The sequence below is a fragment of the Protopterus annectens genome, chromosome 7.part0, assembly GCF_019279795.1.
Source record: "Protopterus annectens isolate FY-2018-M chromosome 7.part0, PAN1.0, whole genome shotgun sequence".
Taxonomy (NCBI): Eukaryota; Metazoa; Chordata; order Ceratodontiformes; family Protopteridae; genus Protopterus; species Protopterus annectens.
In genome coordinates, this window is record NC_056739.1 from 1,833,379,198 (window position 1) to 1,833,392,032 (window position 12,835).

Below are 12,835 nucleotides of genomic sequence, written 5' to 3' on the forward strand. Positions count from 1 at the left end.
CAGATTTGACATATTTGCTCTTTTGAAATCTGTTAGAATAACAAGGGGTTTGTATGAAGATACTTTTTCTGAAGGATTTGAAGTCTGAAACTCAAATTTACGTAATTATTGAGTCACATCAGTCCTGAGATCATCCCAGTGATATGGCAGAAAACCACAACTTTGATAAGGAACACACCAAAAGATAGATAATGCAAAAACTAGACATTCTGTGAAAATCCGAAGAGTTGAGAGATATGATAGTTTAGTATATGGCCCAAATACAGTACAGGACAGTGTATATAGTGCAGATTATTTTGAAATCTCATTCCTGGCATTATGTACTTAAGTTGTGTAAATGATCTGTAAGTGTACATGGACTGCCATGTAAAATAAACACTGAGGGGGAAGTGTGTTTATGTGACAATGTGAGGTATTGCCAGCTATACCAGGAGAAGTAGGGCAATGGATGTGTAAAATATGCCAGCACAACTAGCTGGTGTTTTGTAAATAATTATATGTCAGTTTTACATCTAAAGCTGCTTGTGTTAAACGGTGTAGCAAAAGTGGGTCCTGATTGTATTGTAACCGATTAAATGTATATGTTTTAATGGGTGTCCTTCACATGGAAGGTGTGTATTTACACCATGGTGTCAGTCAAATGACTGCAGATGTGCCACACAGGCATGTGGCCAGTGCTGCTCGTAGGAGGACCTCTGGCCGACATGCACCTGCAGGACAGAGCGTAGCAGCTGGTGTCACCAGACGCACATTTCAGACTATAATGGTGGCACAGGCATGTGTTGAATGGCAGAACAGAGAAGGGCAGACACTTCAGAGGGCTTCTATCTGGTCTTTAAATGACAACATCCAGGCATTGGAAAATGCTCAACAGCAGTTTGCTGAAGTTTTGGACAGACGATTATAGGTTCATAGGTTCATAGGTTCATACTAGGCTATCTGCCCGAGGGCATTTACAAGCCTAGCCCATAGTTTTGTGGCTTACGCCACCCCTTTAGTATGGGGAACTATACCCATTATTTTGCTGTGCCTCTGTCGAGCAGTGACACTGAGGTAATCCCGGGGGTATATCTGCGATCTCCCATCCATTGGTCAAGATTTCTCTTGAACAAGGCCAGCGAGGTGCTCTGCCTCACATATACCGGGATTTTGTTCCACAGCATAGGGAGTCTTTGGGTGATGAATCTATCCCTCCAGCACGTCCTATTAATAGCCGTGTCGAGGTTTAAGTCTCCGCCTTGTGGCTCTGATGGATCTAGATTTTTGAGGTGAAGCATATTCATCAAATCTGGGTTTGACATGGCCTTGTATGTTAGGCAAAGGTCACCTCTGAGCAAGCGGTAAGCGACTGAATAGAGCTGGAGTTCTTTCAGTCGGGCAGCATAGGACAGATTTTTGAGACCCTTTATCCTTTTGGTGAGGAACTTTGTGGCCTCTCCAGCTGCTGCAAGTGTCGGGTCAGATACATTCGAATGGGGCATTGTACTCAATCATTGGTCTGATGAGTGATGAGTAGAGGTAGACAATGACCTCCCTTGATCTAGATGAGAATCCCTTCATGATAAGGTGGGCAATGTAGAAGGTCTTCCTAACTACTTTAGCTACATGGGTGTCGAATGACAGACTACTATCAACCTGGGTCCCCAGGTCCCTGATAACTTCTTCTGTGCTCAGTGGATTGCCACCTATTTGGTAGCTAGGGGTAACCTTGTTTTTCCCGAAGGGTATGACTATGCATTTTTGGCATTTAACTTTAGGCCATGGCTCTGGCACCAGTTATCCGTTTCTGTGAGACCCTTCTGAAGGATATCTGTGTCAGATGTGTTTTCTACTATGGGCCCCAGTTTGCAGTCATCTGCAAACTTTGTCAGCCATAACCCTCCTGTGTTTGCTTGTACTTCGGAGAAGTAGATGCCAAACAAGAGTGGGCCTAGGACTGAGCCCTGTGGGACACCACTTGTGACAGGCTTTGAGTCTGACATGGCGCCAGCAACTCTGACCCTGTGGGTTCTGTCACTCAGCCAGTTTGCAACCCATCTTGTGATGTATGGGTTAATATTTAAGCTGATGAGTTTTTCAATGATACCCGAGTGGGGTATTGTATCGAAGGCCTTCGCCAGATCGAGGTAGGCTGTATGGACTGCCTTTCCCTCATCAATGGCTTTGGTGACTGTTTCGAAAAAGTCAACCAAGTTTAAAAGGCATGATCTGCCTTTGACAAAGCCAAACTGGGTTGGATCCAAAGTCTGCAAATTCCCTATGTCTTTATTTATGAGGTCCATTATGATCCTCTCCATGGCTTTGCAGATAAGGCTTGTCAAGCTAATGGGCCGGTAATTTCCAGGGTCGGTGGAGGCACCGCCTTTGTGAAGTGGGACCACAGTTGCAGTGCACCACTCCCTGGGTACGTATCCAGAGGTAAGGCTCTGATTAAACAGCTGTCCTAGCTGTGGGTTTAATTCCTCATTGAGTTCGTGGAGCACACAGCCGGGGACACCATCAGGTCCCATTGATGCTGTGTTTTTTGCTTTGGAGAGAGCAGTTCTCACTTGGGCATTGGAGATGTTTGGGGGGCTGCAATCATTTGGTATAGATATCTCTCCTTTTGGGGGGGAGAAGTTTGCACTGAACCTGTCAGCCAGTATGTTGGCAATGTCCGTAGGATCAGTAATCTTCACATCATTTTGAACTAGTTCTGAGCATATCTGGGAGTTTCCTCCCAGGTTTCTAACATAGCTAAAGAAGGCCTTATGATTGTCTTTTGAGTCTTTAGCTATTTTTCTCTCAAAATTTGCTTTGGATGATTTTATGAGAGCTCTTAGTTTTTTACTTATAGTGATCAAGGGTGTCTTACCTTTTAAGGATTTTGCTCTATCTTGTAGTAGCTTCCTCCTTTGTTGTAGAGTTTGTTTATGGCTGGGGTCCACCAGACTGGACGCTTGCCTTTGGTACAAAGAGTCTTTGTTTTGCTTGGGATTGCCTTATCCATGCAGTCCTGCAGGTGCTGGTAGAAGGCATTTGTAAGTGATTCAGCAGCATGTGTACTGTTTTCCGCCGGCTCGGGGGCCTTAAAGGAGACCACACTAGTCTTTGGAAGTGTGAAGTCGGCTTTCGAGAAGTTCTTTACTGTGGTCTTTTTTATTTCAGGTGGGGGTGGGATGAGGACCTCCAGCGAGATTAGTTTGTGATCTGATCTCACCAGTGAGGGGTATACTTAGTGTGTTGAACATTGTGCTCCCATGTTCGTGATGATGAGGTCAAGTATGTTATCTCCTCTTGTGGGGATGGTAATTAGTTGTTCCATGGCATTTGAGTTTATGAATTCCAGGAACTTTTGGGCTAGGGTGTTTGGGCTTGAGTAGTGTTCCCAGTCTATATTAGGGTAGTTGAAGTCACCTAGTATGATGGTGTTTGGTGATACATTTATCCCTCTAGTGTTTTCAGGAAGGCCATGTGAGGTTCCTGAGTTTGTGAGGGTGGCCTGTAACATGCTACAATTTGCAGAGCAGTCTTGCCTATGGTTAATTGCACCTGGATGGTCTCCGATGCATCGTGCGTTGCAACCAGTCTTGAGGTGTGGGAGTCCTTGATGAATATGGATACACCCCTCCTTTCTTGGTATTGTCCGGATTTTGGGGCGGACGCATGATATGAGGTAAAACCTGATAGTGCTGGGGTGCTCTCAGGAGCCTTGAACCAGGTTTCTGTCACAGCACAGACATCGATGTTCTCCATACTGAGAAGGGCCTCGAGTGCGTGCATTTTGAGATTCAGACTTCTGGCATTGAGCAGCATTACCCTTAGTTTTTCCTTTTTTGTGTTCTAGGGTGGTAGGTTTAGAATTTGAGCCTTGCCTAAAAAAGGCACTATGGGGGTGGCAAGAGCCTTTGCCAATATCCAGAATCCCAGGGGTGACAGGTGCAAGCCGTCCCTTATGGGCAGCGTGGCTTGTCCAGCATGTCATCCCAGGCAGACAGACACTGGATCCCCTTTGAATGACACCAGTGTTTAAGCCAATTGTTAAAGCTGATCATCTTATCTCTGTATTGTGGCATCATTCTTGGTGAAGGTAGGATACTGCTCAAGGTCAGGGTCATACCTGCCTGGGCTACATAATCAGAGAGCTCCTCGATGTCTCTTTTCATGTAGTCCAAGGAGGTCTCAGGTCGTTTACACCAGCGTGGACAATGACTGAGTCGTATTTGTACCTGCTGTTGAGAGACCTGAGTGCTTGCGTTATGTGGCGGATTCTAGTGCCCGACAGGCAGCTTACTGTGACCTTCTCCTTACTCAGTCTGGTGAGCGGGACGTCAGTGTGTCTGACTATGGAGTCACCAATGACTAGTGTGTCTGGCATTTTGTTTGGCCTTAAGGGCTGTGACTGTTTGACACTCTGACTGTGAGGTCTATGTGTTGCAGGTGATGTGTTCTGAGGTGGTGGTTGTTTGGGTGTCTGCTTTGGTGGCCTCTGCTGTTTTGGTAGATTTTTGATCAGAGCCTCCGAGTATGTCTTTGTGTGTTTATGTGTATGATTTGAGGTTGTGATGGTACTATGTGAGACTGGGTCTATAGTGTGTGTGGTAACCTTCTCCTCCTGACTGGTCTTGCCAGTCCTATGTTGAGAGAGCTCAGCCTCCAGTTTGGCAGTATAGTTGCATCTCTCGCATGGGTGACATAGTAGGAATCCTCGACTGTGGCATGACAATCTGCGAGTATGAGCTGTCTGTGCTGGAACATCTGGTAGGAGTGAGGCATAGGGCACGTGGACGTAGGTCAGCTACACCACTTGGTGCAGGTCTACATGAACAAACTACCTCACATGCCCGCTCCCATAGTGCCAGTAGCAGCAGCTGTGCAGCTGGTGCTGCACTGTCCACACCAGGACGCAGCAGGCCACGTGGGCATGGCCCTGGACAGTCCCAATGGGGACGCGGTTCCAGTGGACATGTGTCATCAGACAGTACCCAATCTGTACCTCTGCCTGGTTGTGCCCGTGCAACCCCTGGCAGGCACAGGTCACGTGGCTGTGGCCAGACACCGTGAGCTGGAAATCCTGGTCTGTACAGTCTGGAGCTGTCAATAATACTCCTGTGTAGGCCAGAGACATGGCAAAACTGAGTGCACACATACACGCACACACCAGAAACATCTCTAGGGCACCTCAACACTCACATGCATAACAACCACACATGGCCAATTAGATCACAGACCCTAACCCACACACATGATGCCATCCACTGGTGCAGCCTAGGCCCCTGGCAAACATTATCACCCTGTGCATATGATGATGCCTGTGCCACATCCCTGTCATCCACACCATTGGTGCAGGGACATGCTCATATGGTCTGATGCACAGGGTGAACAGAATAGGGAGATAAGTGTATATTCCAATTGTTGTGTACTATTGACATGCAGCAGACATACCATGTAGTACAGGTTTAGAATGCATTGTTTTATGTTCACAGTATGTGTCTTAGTAACAACAGTAGCAGCATGTTGGTAATGATGCCCTGCTTCCCTCCTTAAGGTCTAATTGCATGTGCCATTAAGTACCTTTGTTTGCAGTTTCCCATGTGGTAAATGTGGACTACTCACAGGCATGTATGGCAATACCAGCATGCTATACATAGCTTCAACCTCACTGTTAGAAAGGATGACATTCCAAAGATGTCTACACATCTACTGATCCAGGAGCATCTGAGCTGTGTACTAAGCTACAGTGGCTAGAGACGTGACATCCATACCGGGTGACATCAAAGGTACAGTTACATGGTGTGGGGAGTTTACATAGTGGTCTAGCTGATGTCAAGGGTAGAGGCCAGTTGATAGCATGAGGCCTCACTGTGTAGCAGTAATACACATTCACATTACAGGATGAGAGCATTTAACTACACACACACACAAACACACACACACACACACACACACACACACACACACACACACACACACACACACACACACACAGGTATTCGCACACATGTATTCAGACACAGTAACACGCCCACACTCACAGGGTCAACAACGCTGTAACACACACACACACACACACACACACACACACACACACACACACACACACACACACACACACTTGAGAGTGTTGAAGTGAGGACCCCTGCCTATGTGGTAATCACCATTACAGTACTGTGCACCCACATAACGCAACACAGAGAATGAACATGTACAGGTAATCAGTAATGCCTAAGACTGACAGCATCAACAGGGTAGTAGATTGCATCACCTGGAGGGGTTAGGGGTCCTATCTGTTCACTATGGTAGCATACATCCTCACTCCATGGACCAGACAGCCATACATACATGCATGCACACACACACTGTGGAGTCCACAATTGAATTCACCTATGTCATGCACATACAGATAGCTAACATGTGTGTGTGTGTAATACACACACCACCCCTGCCTATGTCTTGCTTTCTACACTGCAGTATGTACAGATCTCTACAACAGTGTACAGGGGTGTGTAACAATTGGGATGTATTCCCCACCATACGTGGCATATATGGACACACAAGCAAGCACACATGGCAGTACTGTGAATCAAAGACCTGCTATCTTATGATACATATGACAGACATGCAGCAATATTGCCCGCATTACAATGTGTACCGATGCTACCTTCGGCAATAGTGCTGCTATATGCACACGAGAGGTCTTAAGTGTTACAGGTGTCAAGTGATTTACAGTCAGTGACACCCTGATGGCTGTGTAGGTTGTATGTCTTCACCTTCAATTAACAGAAACATAGCCTATTGTTGCACATGTTATGACACACCTGTGAACTGTCTTCAGCAAACATCCATCTGCAAAGTCTGCCCACCACTTTATGTACACACATCCATCCATACCTGATGTAGATCTTACCGTACTGTCAGTATTTCACCATATACAGGTGTCAATGATGGGGCTGCATTGCAACTGCATGTTGTAGTAAGACACAGATCAACTGCAAACATCAGCTGCTGCACACGCATGGAAGCTGAATGCACAGCACTACATGTACATGTGTGTAGGTCCTACATTCCTGTCATTTAGCCATGTTTGTAGGCATTGCAATTGGTGGACATGTGTGATGACATACATGACACATGGACTGTTGTATGATATGATAGTTGTCATGGGTAACCAGTACAGAGGGAATGTTAACTCACTCAGCATTGCTATCACACCTTATGTTATAGATATACCCCAGGGATTACCTCAGTGTCACTGCTCGACAGAGGCACAGCAAAATAATGGGTATAGTTCCCCATACTAAAGGGGTGGCGTAAGCCACAAAACGATGGGCTAGGCTTGTAAATGCCCTCAGGCAGATAGCCTAGTATGAACCTATGAATCTATGAACCTATGTGCTGTTAGCATTCAACAGCCATGGACCTACCTTCCATGTGCATGTGTGTAATTGCTGTAGCCACTTGTCAGCACGAAGAACAGCAATGGCTGCGCTATGTACATATGTGTTGTGTGTGTGTGGGGCATGTACATATCCACGGCAGGTACATGTATGTCATATCCAAACATGAGTGTGTTTACTGGTGTACAGCAACAGTTATCTGTCATAGCTGCATATGACCCAGGGACCCTGTTATGTGTACAGCTGACCTGGTTATGAACAGTGGTATCATTGCATTGCATTGCATAACACATGATGGAACCATGTCAGTACATGGGTAGTCTGCACAGTTGCTGTAGAGCTAGGTACAGTCCACTGGTCATGAGTAACATGGTGTTGTAATAATGTATGTTCTGCCACATGTATGGATGTGTATTGCTGGTCCAAGGACATGGTGATGTCTGAGGGCTGCATCCTAGAATGTGGCTTTTGACACTGTGATCTGCACCTAAAACATCTGTAATGGCTTTTGAGAGTGTACTGGTCAGTACATGTGAGTGGCCATCATGTACATGGGGACACTACCACCTGGAGTGGTCGTAACGGTGTTATGACCCAGATGTCTATATCTGAGGTATACGGTGGTATTGCTATTGTGCACAACTGAGCCTTATCCCAGGTGTGCCTCAGTGCACAGATGCCAGTATTCCCCATTGTTGGATCTAGATTGGCAGCTGTGATTATGAACGCTTCACATCTAGCACTGTTTAGCATACCTATACAATGCAGTTGTCCTCTAGGTGTCAGGGTGTTTACCTGGTCTCAGAACATTCGTCTATGAATGGTACTATATGGGTGAAGTAGCCACTCCTGGCAGGAAATCACCACGGGTGGTATTAGTGTGCCAGGTTTAGATTGGTACAGCTAAGGTGATGGACAGCAGCAGATGTTGTGTAGAAGACCGGTGTCAGATATATGTAGTGCAGCGTTCATGCTAACAATGATGACTATCGACACACTGTGCTCTTCCATGTTTAGAATCAGAGTGCATACAAGACAGCTCTTAGCTACTACGTGTGTGAGCATGCCCAGTACGCCGTTGTGTAAATGGACACATAGTGCATTCCAAATGGACGTGTGATACTAAGTGTTTGAGCATGCCCAGTTGTGCCTCTATGTGTATGGGCATGACCATTGTAATCCTGTATAGCGATAGTGGTCATCCAGGCAGCAGATGGCCATACCCCACTTCAGGATGGATTTCTACATTGAACACACTATTTCACAGGTGTGTACACTGTAACTGCCAGCATCCATGTCGATGTCCGCATTCCTAGAAGGTCATATTGACTGTCTTGAAAGGTGTAGTATCTGTGGCTTGTCTCATATCCATGTAGTGTTGTAATAGTGGTCTGTAGATAGGCAGTTGTCCTGCTCACACCACTGGCGTGTGTTTGTCTCCGTCTGCCTTGGGACAGTAATATGCTTTTAGACAGCTCGCAGTCCATACAATCGCTATTGGCATCTGTTTCATTGCTGATGATGTCACCCACCTAGAAGTATGCCTCTGGGAATGCTGTGATCCAGTAATCCTGGTAGCGTGTTCTGTAACTGCGTAATGCTGTAGTGTGATAAGGTAGTTAGGTCTATGTTCTAATCCCAGCCATGCCAATTGTGTGTGTGTGTGTTTCCATTTGCCTGGGGACAGAGTAATGCTTTTAGACTGCTCACTCTCCATACAATCCTTATCGGCATCTTTTCCATTGCTGATGATGTCAACCACCTAGGAGTATGCCTCTGGGAGTGCTGTGATCAAGTAATCTGGGTAGCACGTTCTTTAACTGCATAATGCTATAGTGTGATAAGGTAGTTAGGTCTATATTCTAATCCCAGCCATGTCAATTGTGTGTGTGTGTGTGTGTCTGTGTTTCCATCTGCCTTTAGACAGAGTAATGCTTTTAGACTGCTCACTCTCCATACAATCCTTATCGGCATCTTTTCCATTGCTGATGATGTCACCCACCTAGAAGTATGCCTCTGGGAGTGCTGTGATCCAGTAATCTCAGTAGCACATTTTGTAACTCCGTAATGCTGTAGTGTGATAAGGTAGTTAGGTCTATGTTCTAATCCCAGCCATGCCAATTGTGTGTGTGTGTGTTTCCATCTGCCTGGGGACAGAGTAATGCTTTTAGACTGCTCACTCTCCATAAAATCCTTATCGGTGTCTTTTCCCTTGCTGATGATGTCACCCACCTAGGAGTATGCCTCTGGGAGTGTTGTGATCCAGTAATATGGGTAGCACGTTCTGTAACTGCATAATGCAGTAGTGTGATAAGGTAGTTAGGTCTATGTTCTAATCCCAGCCATGCCAATTGTGTGTGTGTTTCCATCTGCCTGGGGGCAGAGCGATGCTTTTAGATTGCTCACTCTCCATACAATCCCTATCAGCGTCTTTTCCATTGCTGATGATGTCACCCACCTAGAAGTATGCCTCTGGGAGTGCTGTGATCCAGTAATCTCTGTAGCGTGTTCTGTAACTGCGTAATGCTGTAGTGTGATAAGGTAGTTAGGTCTATGCTCTAATCCCAGCCATGCCAATTGTGTGTGTGTTTCCATCTGCCTGGGGACAGAGTAATGCTTTTAGATTGCTCACTCTCCATACAATCGCTATCAGCGTCTTTTCCATTGCTGATGATGTCACCCACCTAGAAGTATGCCTCTGGGAATGCTGTGATCCAGTAATCTCTGTAGCGTGTTCTGTAACTGCATAATGCTGTAGTGTGATAGAATAGACAGGTAGGTGTTCTATTCCAAGGCATGACAGGTGTGTGTATTTGGTAGTCATATCCTATGTGTTGGTATCTGTGAATGGCTAGCTCTAGGATGTGTTGAGAGTATTTTGTTATTTTCCTATATAGTGTCCACAAATGTCACAATTGCCCAAGAGACTAGGCTGGCAAGACATACACATACATTCACCAATAGGTCTGGTGAGTAAATGTCAGCAGCCCTACTCTAACCCGTAATACAGTCTGACCCATGTGACGCAACGAAACACACTTGCCTTGTTAGTAACACCAGTACATAATGCAGGAGGTGCATGTGGTTTCCTTTTCATGCTTGTGTAATGCTTTGGTGTCATGTGGTCTGCTGTTGTGATATATATTCTATATTTACGTATGTGTGAGTATATGTATATGTGTGTGTGTGTGTGTGTGTGTGTGTGTGTGTGTGTGTGTGTGTATATATATATATATATATATATATATATCTATCTATATATGTATATATATATATATATATATATATATATATATATATATATATATATACATATATATATATATATATATATATATATAGATATGTATATGTGGACATTAGCACACATAAATCTACATGATGGAATACATGTCCTATACTATTGAATGCCTGGCCTGTGCTGGATGATCTGATCACGTCGGCTGTATGTATATCTGTCATGGCTTAGTGGTAAAGCACATTGTCTGTGGTGTGCAGGGTTCCGGGTTCTAGTCGTGTAGAGACCGATTATTCTTTTTGCTGTGAAGAACAAGGGACATCAAATATGGTGATAGTAAGGCACCTTTAACCAGTTGTGTGCGGATCTGCGCGACAGTAAGCAGTGGCTATTATTTTGGAGGCTCAGTATGGGTCATATAACTATGCATTAGAAGACAATACTATGTAAATCAGGATGAAAATGGTGAATCCCGTTTATCCCCATGTTGTGATGCAGATCCCAAGAGTGTATGTGTATAGATAGCCGGGTGCAGGACTCAAATATAGGTGAAAGTATGGGGGGGTGTTAGGCATACTGTACGTACATTGGAGCCCTGTGTCTTGGGAGTGCTCCTGCCTTAGCACGCTTAAGCTAGGGGTGTGTCTATACCTGCCCAGTGAAATTGGGAGGGACAACAGCAGTAGTGGAATAGTCAAGGTGAACAAACTGTGCAAACAGATGATAATTAGCACAATCAGCAGATTACATGCCCAGCCTGGCACAGAACACTACGGTAAAGTGAGCAAGCGCCATACACACAGGTTTTTCCATACTCTACACCACCGGTGTATACATGCGGGGACATTTCATGAAACAATCCAACCAAATGAGAAGGGCTGCAGCAGACAACATAAGCCAACATGTGCAGGAGGCTGAGGGTGGTGAGAATGTGAATGCTGCTGAACAACCCTCAGTGAGGAGACAGAGAAGACTTTACAGACCCAGGGTAACCTACGAGGGCCTACATGAGCTGGAGATAGTGGAGCACTATGGGGTGGACAGAGACCTCCTACAGCAGATTGGTGAGTTGTGCCAGCCACACCTGACACATCGAGCAGGCCGAGGGAAACCCATCTCAGTGGATACCAAGGTATGTGTAGGCCTAGGTATACTAGCCACAGCTACCTCCCAAAGCACAACTGGGGATATCATGGGGATCTCACAGGCATCTGCATCCAGAGTATTGCACCAGTTCCTAGATGCCATGTCACCACATGCCAGTGAGCACGTACATGTCCTCAACACACATTAGGTGTTGACCAGCAATATGCGTCTCTTCCACCAAATAGCAGACTACTGTGGGGTAGTGGGTGCTATAGCCTGCATGCAAGTATGCATCAAAGCGCCACCCAGTGAGCAGGGTAGGGCCTACATTAATCACAGGGCCATACCCTCCATCAACTGCTAGGTCATGTGCAATGGCCAGGGCATTATACTGAATGTGTGTGCTGGCTGCCCTGGAAGCTATGACGATTCCAATATATGGCATGTGATGCAGCTGTACCACACCTTTGCCAATATGGACATTCCCTGCAGTCACCTAGTGGAGGATGCTGAGTAACCATTGGAGCCGTGGCTGATAACACCCATCAGCAATGCACACACACCTGAACAACTACGCCATAATGGGGCACACGCATAGGTAAGACATATAATTGAGAGTATGTTTGGGATGCTCAGGTCATGGTTCCAGTGTCTGGACACATCCGGTGGAGCCTTGCAGTATTCGCCAGCTACATGCACTCAAATTGTTATGGTATGTGCTATGCTACACAATATGATCCTGCGGAAACAGCTGCAGCAGGAACAGCATGGGGCAGGGCCGCACAGCCCCCCCACCATTGCCAAGGCCTGTACGGGCACAGTGTGACTCAGAGGAGGAACTACCTGAGCTGGACCCAGTAGGCGAAAGGAGGTGTGCACAGTATGACCTGCCCTTGGAAAAGAGGCAATGCATGGCATATGCACTGACACAGTAGGTACCCAGGGAATTTCACCCTCTCTGACTCGCACAGACAGTAAAAGGCATGCCAAACATGACACTACCTGTGCTCAGCCATGTATAGGAGGTGCACTGTGTGCATCTGACATAGGCAGCCCTCCAGCACCATCCTCAGGTCTGGCACACCCTCAGGGTAAGTCAATCAACCTACCAATTGGCAGTTGTATTAGAATGTGT